The following is a 23,002-nucleotide window of genomic DNA, read 5'->3' as shown; positions in this document are numbered from 1 at the left end:
TGTGGACGAGGAGGACAGGGTGGTGTGGACGAGGAGGACGGTGTGGTATGGACGAGGAGGACCGTGGGGTGTGGAGGAGGAGGACTCTGCGGGATTCATAGGCATGTTGGGTACAGAACTGTAAGTCCTGGTGACAGATGGGGCACATTTGAGTCACGAAAGAGGCACAATCCACGGAGCTGAGGTTCTGTCTAGGAGCGCGATGCGATACACCCGCTGCATGTGCCTCCGAAGAGAAAGGAGTCCACGCCTCTGCACACGTCCCTGGGTGCTCCTTTGTTTGAAATTCCTTCTGCGCTTTTCAGTAAAATTCAGGGCTTTTTCAGGGCTGTTTCAAATGAGATCCCATAGACGACCACGTGCATAAATTCACTCTCCCTGACTCTCGTGACCTCAGGTGTGGCACCAGACTGCCACATCCCACATTCCATCAGGGTGAGCTGTTAATTCGTCCACCACTGTGGCCTGTGGGCTTCCAAGAAAGGAGAAGGTGTCCTTTCATCTCTGACCAAGCGTCTCACATTTTCCTGCATAAAAATACTGCATGTTGAATAAATGCTGAATGAACATATGTTTATATGTATCCAAATGTATCATAAATTTATATACACAGATGCTGTTGGGTACACCATCTCTTATATTTTAGCACATTTCCTGCCTGAGAACTTGCAGACAATGTTCATTCTGGCCTCAGTTTGCAGATAAGCTTTGCTTCTCCAAACACATCCCTTTCTCTCATCATCTTCACTTTCGTTCCTGTTGCTTTCTCCTTAGGAATTTAGTTCAAAAAGGAAGAAAGAAAGATCACATTTGGCTTTATGGACTGAATGACTGTGGGTGGGCTTTCGGGAAGTGACTAGGTCAGAGGGGGAGAACCCTGTGGAGGGGACCCCTGGGGGCTCCCTCACTCCTTCCCTGTGCTGGGACGCAACAAGGAGAAGGCCTCTGGGAGACAGGAAGAGGGCTCTTGCCAGACCCCAAATCTGCAGGCATCCTGACCTTGGGTTTGCAGCCTCTGCTGTGGGTACAAATGCCTGTTGTTTAGCCCCCGTCTGGGGTCTTTGTTACAACAAGCAGAGCCGTGGAAGGGCCTTGGGCTTCCTGATGTCAATCCCCTCCGGCTAGATGGGATTTCCATCCACCCAGTCCGACCACCAATGAAATATGCTTCTAGCCACACTTCCACATTTAAAACTTGGGAGATTTAAAAAGGAATTAAAAAAAAAGTCAGGGAAAAAAAAAACAAGATTCCATAAACTCAGCAAGAATTCTATTTTTAAAAAATCTCTCATTTACAAGAAATTGAAAAGATTTAATTTCCAGTATCATCAAAAGATTGCTTCAATAATTAGAAAACTGTTTCCTTTGGAAGCACTTGAGACCAACATGTAATTTAATTGCTGTCCATTACATGAGTGACAGTGTAGGCAGCAAGTTTTTAAAATGCAGCTGCATTTCATCCACAGCTTTATGATCATTAAAACATGGCATTTCATAAGCTAGTAGATTTTTTTGTGTGTGCGAAATCTGCATTTAGCATTTTGAAAGCTTAGTTTTGTCCTTCAAATTCATCACGGACGTACTTCCCTTCCCGAGCCCTGAAGTCCTCACTGCAGTTGAACTTGCGGGACACTGATGACCACCCAGGAGACACTACCCACGAGGTTCCCTTCCAAACCCCAGGCTGCACACCCTCTGGAACTCTCCAGAAGCCCACCATGATGAGTGAAGTTCTTCACGGTCCCCCAAACTGCAGTCTGAAATGCACACCTGTCCCCATGAGTGATGCCCTTCTAGACTCTCGCCTGACCCCTTAGCAGCTGGTGTGTGCAGCCAACTCCCCCCCCGGCTGCTGCCAGATAAGCCGGGACAGCGCCCGGCAGGGCTCTCTGGAGGTCTCTAGCCTCTCCTGGCCCATTTGTGACACCCTCATGGTCATGCTCCTTGCTGCCTGTGATCCATGTCATGTGACCTCCTGAGAACAGAGCTGGCCAAGCCCCGCTCGATCTCATTGTGCTAACCCACCCTTACTCTCAAGACCCACACTCTAGTGGGACCCAGAGACATGGGGCCAGAGATACAGCTGCAGTCTGTACAGAGAGAGCGAGGCTGATATACTGGATCGTCTGTGATGTCTGCAGGGGGTATTGGCCATGTCAGCTACCAAAGTAGGCATCTGGCGGCATTTCTCAACAATATTAATGCTTAATGCTATTGCTGTTTGCATTTTGTAAAATGACATCATCACTATCAAGTCAAGTGTGGCCACTGAAGCAGTGACTGAAGATTCCAAGGAGCTTTATCACCTGTGCTTGGTGAAAAAGCAAAACTATTTTTATAGGCTCTTGCTTGATCAACAACAAGTTTCTCCTCAACAATGGAACTTACACTTTTTCTTAATATTTTTTAATGCTTATTTATTTTTGAGAGAGAGAGAGAGAGAACAAGTGGGGGAGGGACAGAGAGGGAGGGAAACACAGAATCTGAAGCAGGCTCCAGGCTCCGAGCTGTCAACGCAGAGCCCGACCCGGGGCTCCAACTCACAAACCGTGAGATCATGACCTGAGCCAAAGTCGGACGCCCAACCGACTGAGCCCCCAGATGCCCCTGGAACTTATCCTTTTAATTTAAACTCTAGCAAGGAACAGCTACATAAATTTAGGACGTGCTCTCTAGCATATTATGTATAACAGAATCAAGTGTAATTTCAGTTCTGTTACTGTTGACGTCCTGTAGCCAAATGCCCCAGGAACACACGTGTACAGGAACACGCTGGGCCTATGGACGGGCACACCGAGGCAGGAGGCTCACCCCAGGCACCCACTGGATGGAGTGCTGGAAGGACCTGCTGTTGGAATTGGCTTGCTTTAGGTGAATTAGTTTAAGGAAGCAGGACTTTGCCGTGTGCAGGACACTCCCAGGAGCCGGGTGATTTTCCGGCTGGGCCCCAGTACTTCTCGTGCAGAAGGAGGACGACTGAGGTAGACAAGCAGCTGGCACCCACTCCGGCTGGGAGAGGGGCACTCGGCAGTTTGTGGCTTGGACGCGCCCGGGCCAGCTCCTGGAGGTCAGGGCGTGCTTCTCCCATTCTTGAAACTCCCAAGTGCAAATCCTAACCCCTACACTCTGCTAATTACGGAGTCACGGTGGCCAAGAGAGGTGAAGTGACATGTGGAAGGTGAGACCTCACACCTGAGCCTGGGATCCAGGGCCCTTAGCAGGCAGTCCTCCTTGCATCACTGTCCTCACTGACCCAGACAGGAGGACGGCCTCTTCCGTGTTGAGGCCGCCGTGACCGCTGGTTCCGTTAGGCCCTTCTCATTACTGCCCCTTCATGGCTTCACCCCCAAAAGCCAGCCCAGGGACAACTCTGAATCATGCCCTCTGGGTCTGGGTCATACCCGGTCACTGGTTTAGGGTCTGACCTTTGAAGACTGGCTCTGCTGACTTCGACAAGCTGCCTCCCCAGTGAGTACGCGGCCCGTCTGTGCCACCAGGGCTTGGGAGCCTGGACTCAGGCCCCTTTTGCGAGGTGGAGGTGGAACTGAAAGAGTGTGAGAAGCTGTCACGTCGGTCCTGCTACCACGTCACTGCGACTCTGGCCCAGCGCCCACTTCCGGGCTCTCTGGCTCTACCAGGGCTTGAGGCGGCAGAATCGGCCAGTGCCGGGGACGGGACGAGCCTGGACTCTGAAGTGTTCTCAAGCTTCCAGAAGATGAGGACCAGTGTCCCCGTGCACAGCGTGGTCCCCAGCCGTCTGTGGACAGGGCAGGAAGCTTCCCTGCCAGGCTTGGGCCTGTCCCCCAGCTCCTGTGCTCCAGGGGGGGCCCAGCCTGTCCCCGGCCACTGCCCGGGTCCGGCACGGAGGCCACACCGGTAGGGGCTCAGCGGCGGCCATGCAGGGTCCAGAAGGCCCCTGAATGAATTTGCTCATGCAGGGTTGGGTTCGGCCAGTCCCCCAAAACTTGTTCTTTTCTCCCTCAATATTTAAAATTGATCAGGTAATACACACATGTTTTCTGATCTTCAATTTCACTGAAACTGGTGAATTATACTCTAATCAGAAGTATATTTTCTCTCTTCCCCTCTCTCTTGGCTTTCTGAGGATTTTCAGGGAAATCCCCCGTGACTATTCCCAGAATCACAGGGCTATTTTGATAACCAAGTACAGTGTTCATTCAACAAACATTTGTGAAGTTCTAAAGGCCGTGGGTCCCTGCCGTTCTCATTATCTTGTTGACAGGAAGGAGCCATTTGGGGCTCTTGTGAAAACATAGGCGACGCCTCCCGGATGCCGCCCAGCACAGGCTGCAGGGTTCTCCAGACGCAATGCTGGGAGAACTGTTATGCCCAGAATTCGTGATCCCCAAAGACCACCAGGGAGCCGAGTCCGATGCAAAAGCAAAAAGCCTTTATTCGAGCTAGCTCGAGCTCAATCTCCTACCTGCACTGGCGCAACAGTGAGATACCGGAGAGAGAGAGCGAGTTTCAAAAGCACAAAGGTTTTATAGGGATCATGGCCTTAGCCGATTGGCTGGGAAAGGGTCGTGGACTCAGCTGATTGGCTGCCAAAGTGTGGTCCCAGATCAGCAATTATCAGCGTCACCTGGAACTTGTTAAAAATGCAAATGTTGGGCCTGGTGGTCACAGACCCACTGAATCAGAAACTCTGGGGGTGGGGCTCAGCAATCTGTGTTTGAACAAGTCTTCCAGGAGATTCTGATGCACCTGAAGTGTAAGAACCACCGTGTCTGAGGGTCTCTAACATGTTTGGCCTCAGTGTGTACAGAACGTTTCTCACTGGTCACCTATTAACCATTAGCTGTCAGCCTTGCTGTGCTATATAAATACCTAGCACCAAACACCATCCCCAGAGACTGATTAGTTGGTTTGGGGAGGGGTAAAATGCTCCCAGGTCATTCTAAGCCTGGACAGGGTTGAGGGCTCCTGCCTCTGGCCCCTACCTGAGAGAAGCCCTCCCTGTTCTACTCACACTTTCCACGCCTCTCACACTCCCCTTCCTCCCACCTCAGACTTCGGAAGAATACATCAATTGGTAGCCTGCTTTCTTAGAAAACATAAGTTACTCAAGGGGAGGAGGCATGTTCTGAGGTTTGAGCAGGAACCTCTTTCTGCGGCCATGTTGGGGACATAGTCACTAGTCAGCCGGCCTAGGTCTGCTCTTTCAAGAACGTCTTCCGTGGTTACTCCCAAACCTATGGAGTAGTCCTAGTTTGACCATCATGGCGAAACATGGGCGTATTTCTATTTACATCCGTGGGTTTGACTCTCCCTTTGTGGTGTTAATAAATGTGTTCCTGTGGGTGCAGGAAAACAGGGAGAACCTTGGCCCTTAGATGGTTGCCATATGTCAGGACCCCGTGTTCACACAGGGAGGCTGAGGCTCAGGAGGTTAAATAATTTGTCTAGAGCCGCACATGAGGAAGTGGCAGACGACAGTTTGAACACAGTCCATTTAGTCTCCACAGCCTGTGACATCATAGTTGGATTTTTCTAATACACGGCCTCGTGGTCCCTGGTGGAGAAGTGAGAAGTCAGAGCTGCCAGTGCTTGTGTTAGTGAACTTTGTCAGAGATGACGAACATACGATTATGTCACCATTTGCTTGGCTCCTTCTTCACACCAGGTATCATGCCGACTGGCTTCTCAGACACGGGCATTTGAAATCCTCTTGATTAGTGCACATTACTAGCCCTACTTTATTGAAGGAAACTGAAAACAGCCCTGGTTTGTCGGTGGGGGTGTGGACGGCTGCCGGGAGAATGTCTGAGCCCCCCGTGGTCTCACACCCTTCCACCCGCCAGGCTGACACACAGCTGAGAATCATGGTTTCGAACCCGAGCCCACATCTGTACGTCTACAGTGCATGTACGTGTGCTGTCTGTGCTCCCTCTCGTGACATGAAGCACATCTGCCCACACGGGCACCATGCAGGATGGTCTGCGGAGAGACCTTGTTCTGGTCCCACTCCGGCCTGGTGACCCAGGGGCCTATGCTTTGGACCTTCTCAACGTGAGGGAGAGGCACGGGGTGACCATGCCCGTGGGAAGCCTCGGGCGAAACTGCAGAGAATGTAAGCTGTGGGAGGGCTCGCAGGCCCGGCGTGACCTCTGGGCTGTGTGCTCGTCCCTCCACTGCCGGGTTCCAGCGCCCCGCAGGCCACTGCTCCTGTTTTCACAACCTCCATCCCGCAAGGCACCTTCCGTGGCTCCTTCTGGGACAGGCCGGGCGGCTCCCTCGGGCAATCACTTGTCGGTGCGCCCAACGCCAGGTCCCAGGGGCCGCATGACAGGACCTTTCCTCCAAATCCTGCACCTAGGCCACTGCCTAGAACGCAGTGGACGCTCATGTCCTCTCTGTTGAATGAATAAGAATTGAAAAGACCAATTGTTTTCATTCAGCCTTTGGTCAGTTGAATGTATTATGGCTTGAGTTTGGACTGCATGTTTCCTTGGTTGTGTTGAAAGCATCAAAAACTTGGAAACCTAGGTCAACAGAAGTTCTGAAAGACATTCAGGAGAATCGAGAAACCACCCAAGCCCTCTGGCTGGATGGGATCTGATTCACTAACTGAGAAGGGGTCAAAGGGTGCATCCTGTCACCGTGAATCGAGTGTTAATTTCTGAGCATAAAAATATCCAAGCACAGCTACTGCATTTTTAAAACGCTTGGCAAAGTGGTGTGTTTCTTTAATTGTAGTACTTCTCCCCAAATTAAAGAAAAATTTCATAGCAAAAGCGTGACATTACAGAAATGAAGAAAATATTTTTGTCCTCTGTTTTTCTTTTTTGCCCTGAAAACCCCCATCTCCTGGCAGGTTGATTTACTTGCCCCAACCCTTCACCACCAGGATGCACCAGCAGGGACCCCGGCAGTTCCGGAGGGAGCCCACCGACAGCGACTGTCCTCAGTGGCTTCCGCCAGCTTTGAAGAGAACACACCAAATCCCGTGATTTGATACATCACAAAACGCTGTAGATATGGTTTCTCAATTCACACGTATAACACAGAAGCCTTAGCAGAGAAAAGCGTTTTAACATGTAATTCCTTTCCATGTCCTGGGAACAGTTCAATTCTGAAATCAATGACAAACCCTTTGTGTGACCTACTAAGTAAGGTCCAAGCACGAAATTTGAAACCCCACATTTTAAAATATTTATGCCACTCACATTGAAAACCTTTTTCTCATTTATTCCTTGAAACAAATTTTGATTCAGTCATTATCCCCATATTCTACAGATCAGAAACAAAGACACGGCAGAAGCAAGACCCTCACAAATCCCCCAATTCAAGTCCTCCTCCCTTCTTCCTCAGTTCTTACTGAGCCAAAGTGGTGGGCGCACCATCGCACTGATTTATGTAGAATAAGTTTACGATTAAAATTACATTTATTCACAGGACATTTTATCAAAGAAATTCCTGCCTTCCAAAGCTCAATGATGATTTCTGTCTCTAGGATGAAGTACTTTGAAATTCTATAATTCCTTACAAATTCACAGATAAAATGTATCTGTAGCAAAAACATTAAAGTGTAGAAATTACATGAAATGAGCCTTGACAGAAGAGAAAGAAGGGTGTAAGACATAGGGCTTCACAGCTTTTATCTTAACTCCCAGGGTAATGGGAAGATCTTATGTGGATACATCAATTCTTTTGCTCAGAAAAAAAAGGCGGGGGGAGAAATGTGAGAACTAGACCAAAACTATATATAAACATCTGAATGAAGGGATCAGAGAACCTCCAAGACAATGAGTGATCGTGGGGCCCAGGGAGGCCACCTCTTCCCCTGGAGGCACCACTGAGGCCCAGAGAGCATGTGTCCAGGTCCGCTTTCCCCAGACTCTTGTGGGGTGAGTCTGTCCAAAGTTCTGCTCTGCCAAATCTTTGCACAAATTTTTGCTAATATTTTTTTTCGTCATTTGGCACAAAATTGGGAGTCCATGACCTACCATTGATGAGGGTCCCTGCTAGATTCCCAGGCTGTGCACAAAATGTACATCATCTTCCCAGAAGATCGAGGAGCGTGTTTAACGAAAGTCAGCATTCATTCATGATAACGGAAAAAACAAAACAAAACAAAGCAAAACTCTTAGCAAACAACAGATCAAAGAAAGTATAAAAATCTGTTAAAGGATGTCATAAGGAAAGAAAAACAAAATACTATCACAAGTGATGAAGTTTTGGGTAGTGGGGGTGCTCAGAGCCCGCAGCCAAGAAAGAATTCTTGAAGAAGTGATTTTGTTAAAGCACGGGGACAGGACCTGGGGGCAGGAAGAGCGGCCCTGGGGTTGTGAGGAGAGACTGGTCATATACTGTGGAGTTGGGGGAGGTGAAGGCCAAAGGGAGGCCTCCAGAAGGATGTTCATGTGCGAACAAGGACTCAGAACATGCTGGAGGCCCCGCTAAGGTTGTTTTCCTTCTAGTGAGGCATTAACATTATGACAGTTTGCCTCAAGTATTTGTCAATGCACCGAGGGTTATAACTTTAACTTTATCTGCCATTTCCTTCTGCCTTGTTCCCCACATCACTATGGAGGGTGTTGCTGCGGCTCCAGGAAACTGAGTCCACAGGTTTCCGGAGATTGGGCTATTGATAAGCTTGCCTTTGCCTTGTAATTTACCAAGACATTTGTAAACTGATGGAGACTCAGGTCGTGTATGACTGTGATCTCTGTCAGTTAGACGTTTGTTTTCTGCCCTCTCCTTTGTCCTTGGGCACCAGGAGTGCCTGAGGAATGTCACACACATCCCACCTGGGTGGGGGGGGTGGTGGTGGTGGTGCTAGCTTGTGCTGGGCCCTCAGTCTGCCCTATGCTCCCTCATCACAAGTGTTATTCATGTCAGTGAGTTGGCAAAAGCCTTCTGTCAGACTGACAGTGACGCCACGATATCCACTGTCACATCTATACTCAGCACTGTCCTGGAAGTCCTAGGCAACTCAAAAGGCAATAAGAAGTGATGAGGGAGCATAAGGCAAGCTGACACCCCACAAAAAGGCCACCCCCAGGTGGAATATGTGTGGTATACCTCAGGCTCTCCTGGCTGCCCAAGAATAAAGGAATGTGGAAAACCAATGGGTAAGTGATAGAGGTCACAGTCCCGCGGGACAGTCTCCATCAGTTTACAGCTGTTTTCATGATTTACAAGAAAAAAGGCAACCTCCAGAAACCTGTAGACTGTGTTTCCTGGAGTCCCCAAATCACCCACCCCTCCATGGTGATGTGGGGAACAAAGGCAAATTAAATTCCCTTATAACCTGCAACCCATGAACAAATACTTGAGACTGGCAGAGTAAACCCCCCTCCATGAACTCCCTACTGTCTTAATGTTAATGCTTTGCTAGGGAGAAAAGTAAGTTCCGCTCAGCAATAGCCAGGCCTCCAACATCTAGTGAGTCTTCTTTAGCATATGAAAGTCCTTTTGGGAATGACCCCTTGACTTTACCTCCCCCCCCCCCCCCACCGGCTCCCAGGTCTGTGACCAGACTCTCCTCACAAGCCCAGTACAGTTCTTTCTGCCCATGGGTCCTGTCCTCGTGCTTTAATAAAATCACCTCTTTTGTACCAAAGATGTCTCAAGAATTCTTTCTTGGCTGTTGGTTCCCGACCCCACCACCCCTCCAAAACCACATCAGCCATTTATCAGAAAGTTAATAAAATTATTTATTTAGTCAAAAATAAATGGAGGGATAGCTCCCCGGTGGTCTTTCAATAGCTCCTACAGGAGCCTACAGGTGCGGGAGAGACAAGAATCACGGATCACATCAAGGGTTTGTCCTAAACTAGAGCAAAGCTGGAATTGCCATTGGATGAAATGGGACAAGTCTAGTCCAAACAGATTTGCGGGGGTGTGACAATGGACACCTGCAAGTATGAGCTGCCACTTAGTCAGTTGGGAGCACATGCTGAAGAGCTGCTGGCCGATGTGAGCCTGAGGACGTCTGCCTGGAAATGCAAATACAGAGGAGTCTTCAGTATGAAGGTGGCATTTGACACAGTAGGAGATGAGATTGACTTAGGGAAATGTCACAGAGGAAAAAAGGCTCGTGGATGGGACCCCATGAACCCCATCGCTTAGGGCCAGGAAGAACGAAGCTTTGAGTGACACCCTGGAAATGCAGAGCAAGATGGAAGAGGGAGGCTGGGAGAAAGTCTGTTGTGGGGGTGCCCTGAGCTAGATGCTACCCACAGGTCATGCAAATTGAGGGCTGGGGTTAACAGGAGGGTTTAGCAACACCAGTCATATATGTAGCATTGATTGTAGGTAAATATACTAGAAGCTTTCCAGGGATTGCTCTAGGGTGTGAGTTAATTCATGGCTAGTTTTCTTTTCTATGTTTCTTTTTCTTCTCTTTTAATACATTCTGAATTTTCCAAGTTTCACATAGAGATGAATTATTTCATAGTTCAAAAATTATGTTTCACCAAGAGCACTTACAATTAAAGTGTAACTTCTTCTTTGAAAAGATACGGAAATAAATAAATGGAATGTGTATGTATATGTTCACGCAATGGAATGTACATGTATATGAACACGCAAACAAGGTGGGGATTAAATGTCTCGAAAGAAACGGGTGTAGGACATAAAACATGTAATAGATGATCACTATTTCTTGTGGTCAAAAATTATTTGAAACATCCCAGCTAATTTCTGCCACCAGGCTAATGTCTACATGTGCGTAATCCATGCAACCAAGTCCCCCTTTAGTTGTCACTGATAGGGTGTTCCAAGCAATGCCAAGGGGTTGTGATTGGGCTTCCGTGAGCAGGAAGAAGACGGGGAGACAACATAAAATAAGAAAATGTGGGTTCCCATCCCCACTACTCTGTCCAAAGCAGCTTTGGGCATGTCACAAACATTACATTCCGTGGTCTCTTTATGCATAAAGCAGAGATAGCTCTATTTGCCTTATTTTATCCAAAATTTATGAAAGAATCAAGATAATCAAGTTTTGATACTGTATCTGCAAATGTTTTGTTAAATTGAGTAACACACATGTCATTTTATAGAGATCATTTTAATTTTCATGGTTACTCTTTTCATTCAAAATTGTAATGAGAAACTTCCCAAGTTATTTGTCACAGAGAGTTTGGGCTGACATAACAAAATACTATAGACTGGGCAGCCTAAACAACCAGAAATTTATTTCTCACATTTAGTTCTGGATGTGTGGATTGGAGTCCACAATCCAGGTACTGGAAGATGCGTACTGTTCTGAGGCCATCATTCTGCTGTGTGGTCACCCGACCTCTTCCTTGTTCAGGCAGAGGGACACAGGGCTCTCCTGTAAGGACACTAATCTCGTCACAAGGGCCCCAACATCATGACCACATCGAACACTCATCACTGCCCGAAGGCCCTGTCTCTAAATACCACCACTCTGGAGGGGTGGGGGGCGGATTAGAGCTTCAACTTATGAACTTGTTGTGGGCGGGGAACACAAACATTCAGTCCACACATACTTGTCCACTTAAAGACAGAATTCCCTTCCAGTTACTCATTCATTGGAAAGAGAAAACTTTTTTTTTAATAGTAAGAGGATAAAAATCTCTGTCCTCTCAATTGACCCAGGGTCTTCAAAAGAACAATTCTATTAAAGCAAAACTTAAAATCTCAGTTTTTATTTTCCATAGTTCCTCACCAAACTCAGCTTAAACCCATGTGACTCTATGAGGGTGTTCATTCCTTTTTTAAATGAGTTTTTGACTCTCTTAGGACATCTAAGATATTAGCATTAACACTTTTCAAATGCCATTTATTGTCACTCCAAAAATACATTATTTGCAGAGCTACTGGATGACAAGCTGGAATAGCACATCCTTAATGGCTTAAGTAAAAGAAAAATATATCAATTAAAGCACAGTTCTTTTATAAAAAGACAATAATTAACCAAATGCCCACGTGTTGGCAGATACTGTTAATTCACAGCAGATTTAATTTGGTGGCAACACCACTGATTTTGGAAGCGAACATAATTGGTGCTGCAGACAGGCTGGTACTAGAAATAGGGTTTTCTTATGTTGGAGGCTGAGATGTACTGTTGACTAAAAACATTCATTTCTATAACCAGCAACCCTGAAGGCATTCTTCACAGAGAGGATCAGAGAACATTCGTCTCCATGGCAGCCCAGCCTAAGCATCTGTTCTTGCTTTTGGATGCTGGATATTGTTCAGCTGAGAGGCCGCTGAGGCACAGCTCTGTCACCAAGACATAAGTGATTGACTTAATATCCCAGCTTAGAAGTTGGGTATTTGAAATGTAGCCATACAGATAATTAAGCATAGCTACTCTTCTCCCAAAACGGTGAATGAGACCAAAGTCACAGAAACAACCCATTTAGTCCAGCTTGCCAATCCCACAGGGCACTGCGCTGGGTGCAGAGAACACGTGATGTCAAGAGACTGGTTCACAGCTGCCATGGGTCCAAAATAGAAAGTGCCAGGTGAGGTAGGACAGGGCCGGGGAAACTTCGTGAGGGGACACATGACCCGGCCTTTGAAGACTAAGTCAATGGAATATTCCCAAGGAGGGACAATGCTGGAGGGGTATATAGATGTGTGAATAGCTCCATTTAACTGAGTGCACGGTAGTTAAGGGGAAGTGGAGGAAACATCAGTCCAAAAGGTGGCTAAAGCCCCTGAGAAGGATTTTGGAGTCAGGTTATACGTATATTTAAAGCAGATTGGAAGTCAGTAATGTTTTGAGAAGGGAATGATATGATCATAACTGTACCATGTGTATATTTTATCAGATAAACTAGAGGGAGCTGAGCAGCCAGAGGACATTGGTGCCATTTGGGGACAGTCCAGGCAAGGGGTGGTAAGGGCCCAAATAACTGTAACTTCAAAGGGAGTGCTGATCAAGGAAACTTGTGGGCAGTTCCGCAGAGCTTGATTTGACAGGACCTGGGGTGTCCACCACATGGAGTTTCCATCAGAAAGGGGGCCCGGACTCACAGTGAGGACTTGGGCCAGATCAGCAGCAGAATCGAGGAACACAAAAGGACTGGAAGTGAGATGAGTAGGCACGTAAGGACAGTAGCAGCAGTCGCTTGGTGATGCCTCTGCTTGGGAGATAGGCTCCTCTTGAAGGGGAGGCTGTTCGTGGCAGCAGGAGCACGGGAGCTGCTTTTCGGAGGGCTGGGGTCTGGCCCCTCTGCCCCTTGGAAAGAGGGCCTGAGAACACCTGCTCAGCTCTTTCAGAATGGAGAAAGGAACGTGACGAAGTTTCGCAGTGATGTTGGGGTTCGGAACTGGTGGCCAAGAAAGCATTCTTGAAGATGTCTTTGGTGCAAAAAGGTGATTGATTAAGGCACAGGGACAGGACCCGTGGGCAGGAAGAGCTGCCAGGACTTGAGGAGACACTGGTTATATACTATGGGGTTGGGGGAGGTCAAGTCCAGGGGAAGTTCCCGGTGAGATTTCATGCTAAAGAAGACTCTGGATATTGGAAGCCTCACTATTGTCAAGCTTAGGTTGATTTTCCCTCTAGCAAAGCATCAGCATTGAGACAGTGGGGAGTCCCTGGGGAGAAACGTTTTCTCTGCTTGCCTCAAGTATTTGTCAGTGGGCTGCAGGTTATAAAGAAATTTAATTCTATCTGTCATTTCCTTCTGCTTTTGCTCCCACATCATTCCCCCCGAACAAGTTTGACCCTTAAAATCTTCAGGGTTGCCAGGGGTAGAAGGTCTTCTCTTCTGTAAGTTCTTCCTGCTGAATAAGGGTGTAGAGATGTCCCTGCTTATGGGTCGACATTGGTCAGTTGGGGAAGATATAGGGGAGTTATGAAAGGCAAAGACAGCCAGTTCAGGGGAAACAGCAGATACAAGCCTTCTTGAGTAGAAAGGTTCATCTGTCTTCTGGAAGTTATGGCAGTGGAGCAGTCCTGACACCAGGCAGGGAGACAATGGAGAAGACAACAAAATGAAGTTAATAACAAGAAAAAGCTTGAATAAAAAACCTTTGTCAACTCCAGTCCATTACTGTCATTTGAAGAGAAATTTGAGATCTTCCACTAGTTCACAGGAGTTAGAACACGTGTCAGCTGGCCTACTAGATTCCTGTGAGGAAGGTCCGGGTTTAATTCTTGATACGTGAGCCCATGAGGAAGGCACCTCTAATTTTACTACAGTGGGGGTACATAATATGACCAGTGGGGGCCCCTCCATTTTGGAGTTAAATCCCCCACTGTATTAGACTTCCAATCCTTTAAATAAACCAGGTCTCCTGCGTTTATATGGGGTGGGTTGCTAGTAACTGTCAGATAAGGTTTAGCGAGGATACAGTTTGCATATTCATTTAGAGATATATGAATTAACCCGGCCTTAAGTGAATAATTTAATAAAGCAACGTAGCCTGTATCTATTGACAGGCCTATGGTGAGAAAAGGCTTCTCCAGGTACCACTGTTGGGGGAATCCGTCCCGTTTTATAGCTGTTTAGCAGCTGGTTCTCACAGGGAGAGACGGGACACCGAGGCTCTTCCTTCCAGGAAGCGGCTTTGTTCGTGCCGGCTCGGGCTCAGCAGGTTAAAACCCCACAAGGCTGAGCCCCGGCGCAGTGCAGTGTTGCCTTCTGTGCAATTTCTACTTCTTTGTCTCCCATATATGGTGACACATAGAGTCTGATTGGTCACAGTCCATTTTACTGAGTCGTGTCAGAGTTAAGCACAGGAGTTGATTGGGCCACGTTGCACGTTGCCTTCCTTTGTTCTGAGGAGGCCTCGTCCACATTCCTTAGGGAGGGGACCCTACCATATTCTCCCCTTGGATGCTTGGACCCCTTATGTTTGGTCAAAAAACATCATCTTGGTAAGAGGTTTATATTTCTGTAACATCATCACACGCGTGGCCATTCTCCTTTTGACCATTACCTCAAGGAGGCTGGAGACGGGTTGTATAACCAGGGAACCTTTCTCATTCCATCTGGGATCTCCTCCATGACTTTTCCTTTATCACCTATCTGTAGGCAGCACTTGCTCAGGTTAAACTTTCCACAAACTCCTCCCTCATAAGCAAGCAGGTAATCTGAGGCCAAGCAATTTTGATGGATGGCATTGAGCACTTTGGTTTGCTGCTTGGCTAGCAAGTTAAGAGCTCTGGCCGTCTCACTGGTTACAATTCAACAACCGCTTGAAGTCTGATTAGGCGGTTTAGCATGTAAATGGGAGTGCGGTAGCCCCAGGACCCATCCTCTGCCCAGGTGGCAGGGTCATGATACTGGATTCTATGCCCCGGAAGCCATTCATCACCTCTCCAATTGCCAATTTGTAGGGCACGTCTCCCTGTCCCCATACACTTGGACTCCCAAATGTTCCCCTCTGGCAAGTGGGAGCAGGAAGGAAGATGGACGAATAGTTCCCAGCACGCATGACCCTGACCAGCCTGAGGGAAGTACTGTATAGGCTGTCCTTCCACAAATCCAGTACGGTCCACCTGGGAGGATGGCTGCCATTCGATGGCTGCATGGACATTGTCCCAGGCCTCTCAGAGACAGGAGAAGTTAGACAAAGGGTGGGGATCTGGTTCTAGGAGATCTGGGTACCCCCACCATTTGCCGGGAGGTTGATTACAAAATCTTTGGCTGAGGCATGTTAAGCTTCCAACAGAAATGGTGAACTTTCTTCCCCATGGGGCAAGGCAGTTTTTCCCAATAAGTGAGGTTTTGAGGAGCCAAACCTGGTAGTAGGACAGGGGTATTCTGTTCCACTATCAGGTTCATGGGCATCTACTTCTCTAGCCTCCCATGGCCATTGATCTCCCATGTTGGTTCCCCCACATGCACAGCAAGAAGAGATCCTCAGGGTCTGGGCTATCGGTTCTTCTAAGGCAAGGAACAGGTTTCCTGTTGTGGCAGAGGTGGGGGGAGGGCTACTTTTTATTTACTCATAAAAGGAACGAAAGACATCATGAGTTGAGGCTCAGAGACCGTAACCGTCTTGAAATACAACACAGTTCCTGGGTCAGGGCCTCGCCCACATATATATACACCAATCCTGAGGCCATTTTCCCATTTTGGGTCTCCTGGGTTAAAGATAGTAAAATTAACGGGGTTACAGGCTCCCAGCCTACAGCTGGAGGTTGCAGCCCCCTTTTGGAGGAGTGCTACCTTATCTTTACCTTTCCAAGTGGCCCAGGAGACACAGCTCCAACAGGAGCCCTAAGCCCAGTGCCCACCGTAACACGTGGATGGGGGCAGGAACTGTTCACACATATATTTGTCATTGAGCTTGTATTCTCATTCCCACAGTAGACCTCTGCAATTGTGAACCAACAAAGGGTTTTTTGTTATTAGCCGAACACACATTAAAAAGTGCAGATACTGGCAGGTGGGGATTAGTAACCTGGGTCAGGCTGATAACCGCCCCCCCCCCCCACCCGGGGAGTGTCGAACCTCCAACCATTCCTCAGTTGGGGAGCACTGCAGGTCAAAACAAGTGTATCGACCCCCAGGTGGCTGATGGAATAGGTGATCTGATCGTGTCTGCAGGGCCCCAGGATCGTTCCCTGGCACGAGAAGTGGGTGTGGTAGAGTCAGGTGCAAGCAAGTCCCTGACCTCACCTGGTTGTGCGAATACATGGGTCACATGATGAGGAATCTAGGTGTACAGAAGGGGTCCAGATGAGAAGCAACCAACACCAAGGAGGCATCCTATCCATCAAAGGAAGGTGGTTGCAAACAGAGACCTCTCACCACACTCCCAGCCGGCTGGGGCGGCCTCGGCCAATCCCACGGTGAAGAGTAGAGCAAGAATCACAATGACAGTGAGACACAAGGGTTGACAGTGCATCACAGTAAGGAACAGATATGGAAAATAAGGCCAGTCTTTTGTTTCTCCGCACTGTCGTTTCCTCAGGCTTCTGCCGTGCGTACATCAGTCAGCTTCCGAGTGACTAAAGCAGGGCCGCAGTCTCCTGGAGCCCCTGGAGTTGCAGATTGCTTCTTCCATGTGGTCAGCTTGCCCGGCATTGGTGATCAGGAACGCACTCCCAGTTTCGAGAGGCTGGTTTCACTCTACTGTGGTGAATCCAGGGACCCATCTCAGCTACCTTTACTGTAGTAAGGGTGGACAAAATGACAGTGAACAGCCCCTCCAGAGGCGTTTTAGGGGTTGGATATTCTACTCCTTCACCCATACAGCATCTCCTGGTTTAAAGGGGTGAGCATCTATGATCAGACTCACGGGTAATCGGTCCCTAACCCAGTGGTGTAAGGTGGTTAGAGTAAAGCCAAGGGCCTTCATCTGTTGCCTTAGGGTTAGATTGCCTGTCTCATTTAGATCCCCCCTTATGCCTTGATAATGGCAGGAGGGTGCCCAAAAGGGATTTCATAAGGGGAGAACCCCGTCTGCGTCTTCAGCCTCCCAACTGCAGCTGTAGTCTGCCTCCCTGAAGGTCCCTTATCTCTCCCTGCCTAATGTTAACGCTTTCCCCATTTATTTCTCCCCTGGAACAGGCCTGTAACTGGTTAGAGAACACGGACGGAATTCCTGGCTTCTTCAAGCTGATAAGGGACGGTATGGGGGTACAGCAGTTAGAGTCCACCCAAGAGTCGGTCGAGTGGCCCACGGAACGGTTTGACAGGAAGGTTGGCAGGCATGAGACCGCATAAACACCTTTGCAGACACAAAGAGAAAAACACAAAGTAAAGATTATACTGACCTACAAGATGGCATCTTAAGATAATGTCCCCAGTTCCCAAACCAGTCAAACAATCCAGGAGAGACCCTGACTTTGTCCAGTTGTGCCTGAATGTCATCTATTGGTTCTAAGACTCTGTGATAATTATCAGTAATATTGAAACAACACATGTCAGGGGATCTCTCATAACACAGGTGATGGAGAAGCGGTAAGGAATCAACAGTGGTTCCATTCTCCAAGAGTCTGGCCCTAATGTTATTTAATTTTTTATTTAAAGCATCTAATGCTTGTGAGGTGTTATTTAGAGCTTTGCTGAATATAAACAGGCAGTTTGCTTTATCTCGAGGTATAAAACGTGTTCAAGACCCGGGAGTCCTACCAGAGAAAGAGTCAAGGCAGCTGTTTACCATTATTAATTTGCAAATGTTTTGGTATGCTGAACCTGGGTATTATTTTATAAAGTAGAGTTTTTATTGCTTCTTGTGCCTTTTCCATTTCTTTAAAGGGAAGGCCTCTACCCAATTAATAAAGGTATCAACTCATACCAACAGATGTTGGCATTCCTTTGACCTTGGCACGAGTGAGACCTAATTGTCACTCTTCCCTGGACAGCCTCCAGTTCCTTGATTGCCTGGGAGAGCAAGTTTGGGGTGGAGAGGATTATTTTTAAGACAGACTTCCCAGGCTGATACTACTTGCTGAAATGTCCTTGACAGATTCTTCCCAGTAAACATACTTTGGGCCGTTTGAGAAGTTTTATCCCCCCGCTAAATGAAAGGCCTGATGCCGGGCTTTAATGATCTTTTAGCTCTGTTAGCTCGGTAATTGTAATTGCCCCTTCTCTGTTTGTAACCATCTGAGGGCTGGAGACAGCGTCCATGAGTCAGACCCCAGTTTATTTCCTCGGAAGAGTAGGTGGGATTGAGTCTCCTTTAAAAATTGATATAGCAGGCAAGCTATTTTCCTGAAGCCTGGTATCTACAGCCTACAATGTCCAGTAATGTCCCAAAACTCACACAATTGTTTATCTATCCTGGAGTTAGTAGCACTATAGTCTCTAATTCAGTTATAATGTCCCTTCCTAGCAAGGGAGTAAGGGTCTCTGGCGTTATCAGGAAAGAATGAGAAAAAAATTAGTTTTCCCCATATGCATTCCAGGGACAGAGAGAAAAATTTAGTTATAAGTTTTCCAGAGACAGAAAATTACGTTGTATTTGGGTGGTTGGCCAGGAGTGGAAAGGAGGACAGAGAAGGTAGCTCCGGGATCAAGAAGGAAATGAACCGGCCTTTTAGTTACCTGAGTTTTCCAGTTACCCAAGGTTACGGGCTTCCGATAAACAGCCGGTTCTGGGGAGCCACCCTGAGGAGCCCCAGGCCCCATCAGTCCCTTCTGAGGACACTGGTTATCTGAGCCCTGCAGATGGGGATCCCCGAGGGCCTTCAGACCTCCAGGGACTGTCTGCACACAAGGGGCGTGGCTTGCGGGGCCTTGACTTCTGTTGTCCCTTCTGAGGGCAGTCTCATTTCCCGTGCCCTCACTGGCCACATAAGTGGCATTTGGTGCCAGGACATCCAGAAGTCTGGTCTGACACAGTGCATGAGGCCGAGACTAAGGCCTCAGATTTTTCTTAAACCTCCTTTCCTGTTTTCTTTTTTATTTTGATCTCGGTTGTAACCTCCCCGATTGGCAGCTCGTAAGAACTCCTCCAGGGCCCCTTCCGGGCCAACAGCTGATTTTTGCATTTCCTCTGAATATTTAGGACTGATTGAGTGAAAAATTTGTCCTTTAAAATTGTCTCAGCCTCAGGGGTGTCATATATTTATATTTAAATATATAAGTTTATATATTTAAATTTAAATCTCATATATTTAATGAGAGCCTCCCTCAACCTTTTCAGGAAGGTCCTCAGGCTCTCACTCTGTGTTTGTAAAACAGTGGCTTAATTCAGCATAATTTAAGGGCTTAACCTTAGACCTCCTTAACGTCTCTAAAGCACAAACTTGGAAATGGGGGCCATGCAATTTCTCAATGGGATGGGCATAGTCCCAATTAGGATCTTGGGATGGAACTTCTTGGGCCCCAGTAGGAAACCGGAAGTTCCTTATAGGACCTCCAGCCCCATGAAAATTAATCAGTTGTTGTTGTTGTTGTTTTTTCTCAGAGTTTATGGATCAAAATCATCCCAATTTTTCAGAATGCATGCCTGAGAGTATTGACCTTGGTTGGGGAATTGCCCATCTACAGGAAAAGGAGGAAGAGGCATCCCTTATCTTAATTTTCCATAGCTGGCCAGGAGAAGCCTCCTGTCCTGACCCTGATAGTTGGACAGCAGAAGAAGCCTCATCTCCTGGCCCTGCATTCTGGCTGGCTGTGCGACTGGCAGCCAAAAGCTTTGTCAGTCTTGCAAGGTGCTGGGAGCAGTCGCTCTTATACAGGCTTGACCCTACCTCTGAGAGCTGACCTGGTCTTCCTTGATTTCTCCTATCCCTCCGTTTTCCACCTGCAGGACTTTGGGGGTACCGACTGTGACCAAGCAAGACTTCCCTGGTTGTAGAAGGATGTACTTTTATTTTGGCCCAACAGTAATTGTCTTTAGAAACATATTTTAAAAGGCTGGTCAAAACCATTTTTTGTAAGGATAAAATCGGCCATCAAGGTGGGGCTAAATGGGCCAAAGTAGAGATCTATTCCCTTGCCCTTTTCAGCAGAGCCCACAGAAATATGTTCCAGCCATGTGGATAAACATGTATATGATGTATACATATTATTACAAATTGGCAGACACTGGGCTAAGCGTAGCAAAATGGCTCCTACGTATTCCAGTAAAAGCCCCCTATATATCATAGTTGTTGATCCCCTATGTGGCACGGGCATCCACTCCCATGCTAAACAGAAACAACAAAACGTGGAACATTTGGAGTCCGGCAGTGAGGACATTGTCACCGTCTCCCCAGGCTTTGGATCAAAGCAGGGGCAATTTCAACCAAGGCTTGAGTAAAACAACTCAAAAGGGCGTGCTGTCCTGCCCTTTCGGTTAAAATCATATTTTTCCCCCATCTTTTTAGGCAGACAAAAGGGGGAAAAAAGCTTTTGTTTACCTCTTTTTTTTAAATCAGAAGCTTACCAACAATCCAAGAAAACTTTGCTTTTTTAACAGAGAGTAAAGCAGAATTTTAATCTTATACTAGTGTACTTTTAAAATCCATTTATTTTAACCTTAGTCCATCCTGACCACATATAAAATTTCTTTCCAAAGATTTCCTTTCACAAACCTTCTACGACTTTGCTTTGCTTTGAGATTGTGACCTAAGCCCTTTTTTCTCCAAACAACCAGTCTCATTTGGGACAAAATTACTTTCTTTAACGTTCAACAGAAATGTATTCCCATTCCTTATATCTTTCTTACATATCTCCTACTTTTCTACATATGAGTTTCTTTCCTTATTTTTATCAGTGTTAATTACATTTAGCAGAATTTTAACTCTTAGAAACCTTAGTCTCCAGTGAAAACTAAGTGGTAACCAATTGTGGACTATCTGTTACATTGGAATTTTTTTAGATGGCAAACTTATGAATCCATTAAACACAAAGAATTTTTGTTACAGATCTAAACATTCTTAGTTAGTTAGTTGGTTAGTTGGTTTTTTAGCAACCTGGGTAAGGTTTTTGGAACACTTCTATATATTCATCAGGGTTATCTGAAAACTTGCCCAGGTCCTTTTGATTTGCTTAGAATCTTGCAAGGAAAATGGAACCTTTATGGGGCCAAATACACCCTGAGGCATTTCAGTCAATAGATACTTTGAACAGGACTTGATTTTAGGGGGAGAATTTTTTTTTTTTTTTTTTTTTTTTTATCCCTGGCAATCCTGGATAAGGAGGGCATGAGGGTCTAGCAGGTGGCTCTTCCCGAGGAGAGGCCTCAGGGGGCGAGTCTACAAATTCTTGCCTTTCTTGGCCCCTTGAAGGCAAAGAAAGCCTGCACATAAGGAACTTCTGACCATTTACCCTCTCCTCTACAACATAGATCTACCTGTAAGATAGTACTGTACGGAACACCCGCCTCAGGAGGCCAGGGCTCTCCATCCTCCAAGAGAAACTTCAGACGCCTCTTAGCATTGGCGGGTTCAGGATTAAGCCCTGGCCTGGATCAGACTCCCTAGGAAGTCCGATGCTGCCGTAAGCTGAACGAGGTGACAACAGAAGCACAGATTGGAGCTCAACACTCACTTCAGCCCTTTGGTCAGGTAGGAACCTTTCCTTCCTTTGTCTCATTCACACACAGTCCACACAGCAACTCCAACCTGCTGCCCAGCACCCAGCACCTTAGAATTGGGGCTTTGTTCCTCACTCCTTATGGAACCATTCAGGCACCTCTGGGAGGTGATCAGGCTCCCTTTCTTCCTCTTAGGGGCAGATCAACCAAAATGAACCTGGGTTCTTACCAGTCTGATGGGTGGCGCTTGCTGAGCTGGTTCCTGGGTCTCACGGGTTCCATTGCACACACACAGGGTCCTCGTCCCAGAGCGCCAGAAGGCTAGTCTCCTTTGGATCAAGTGATCCGCTGGTGCCAGGTGAGGTCACTTCTCCCGGGGCTCCGAGGTTCACACACCGATGATGAAGGAGGTGGAAATGCACTGTCTCCAAATCCCCAACGTGAGCCCCCATGAAATGTAGCAGGATTCTTGCACAGAGAGTCAGGATACTGAGGCTCTTCTTTCCAGGAAGCCCCTTTATTTGTGCAGGCACGGGCTCCATGGGCTAAAACTCCAAAAAGGTTGATCCCCAAGAGCAGTAGCCTTTTATGCAATTTCTATTTCTTTGTCTCCCATATATGGTGACACATATAGTCTGATTGGACATAGTCCAAGTTACAAAGTTGTGTCAGAGTTATGCACACGTGGATAGGTGTTGATTGCGCCATGTTGCCTTCCTTGGTTCTGAGGAGGCCTCAACCACATTCCTTAAGGAGGGGCTCTACCACAGTTTAAATAATCCTATGCTCATGGGTTCCTGTTATCCCCACAGAATAACAAGCACAAAGGTTGTGCATACCTGTGCTATTGTGACAATTTCTCTGAAGTTTACCTCAAGTTGTCCAGTTTAGGAAAATAACATTTAAAGACTATCAGAACTAGAATTTAACATCTACAAAGGTGCATTATTAAAACATAATTTTTCTCTCTAACAACCCTCATTTCCAGAGATAGCCAAATATAGATTAGTTTGTTTGTAAAACAAGTTCAGTTTTAACAGACTTGGCCTGATTATTTACATAAGCTCAGCAAGAGTAATGACTGATCATGTAGATCTTTTAAAGTTTGATTTGCTGGAACTTTTCA

At 47.1% G+C, this 23,002-nt stretch overlaps 1 long non-coding RNA gene across 1 annotated transcript; it reads right to left on the bottom strand.

Moving 5' to 3' along the window:
• Nucleotides 1-11,755: 11,755 nt before the first annotated feature.
• LOC121044017 (uncharacterized) lies at nucleotides 11,756-22,421 on the bottom strand. Its single transcript, XR_005797063.1, has 3 exons — nucleotides 22,106-22,421; nucleotides 16,581-17,634; nucleotides 11,756-13,906 (listed from the first exon to the last, which is right to left on the bottom strand). It is a non-coding gene; the product is annotated as an uncharacterized LOC121044017 (long non-coding RNA).
• Nucleotides 22,422-23,002: the final 581 nt, after the last annotated feature.

This window comes from Herpailurus yagouaroundi, unplaced genomic scaffold (assembly GCF_014898765.1).
Source record: "Herpailurus yagouaroundi ecotype Mexico unplaced genomic scaffold, PumYag 188, whole genome shotgun sequence".
In the NCBI taxonomy this organism is placed as follows: domain Eukaryota; kingdom Metazoa; phylum Chordata; class Mammalia; order Carnivora; family Felidae; genus Herpailurus; species Herpailurus yagouaroundi.
This window is presented reverse-complemented; position numbering and strand designations above follow the sequence as displayed.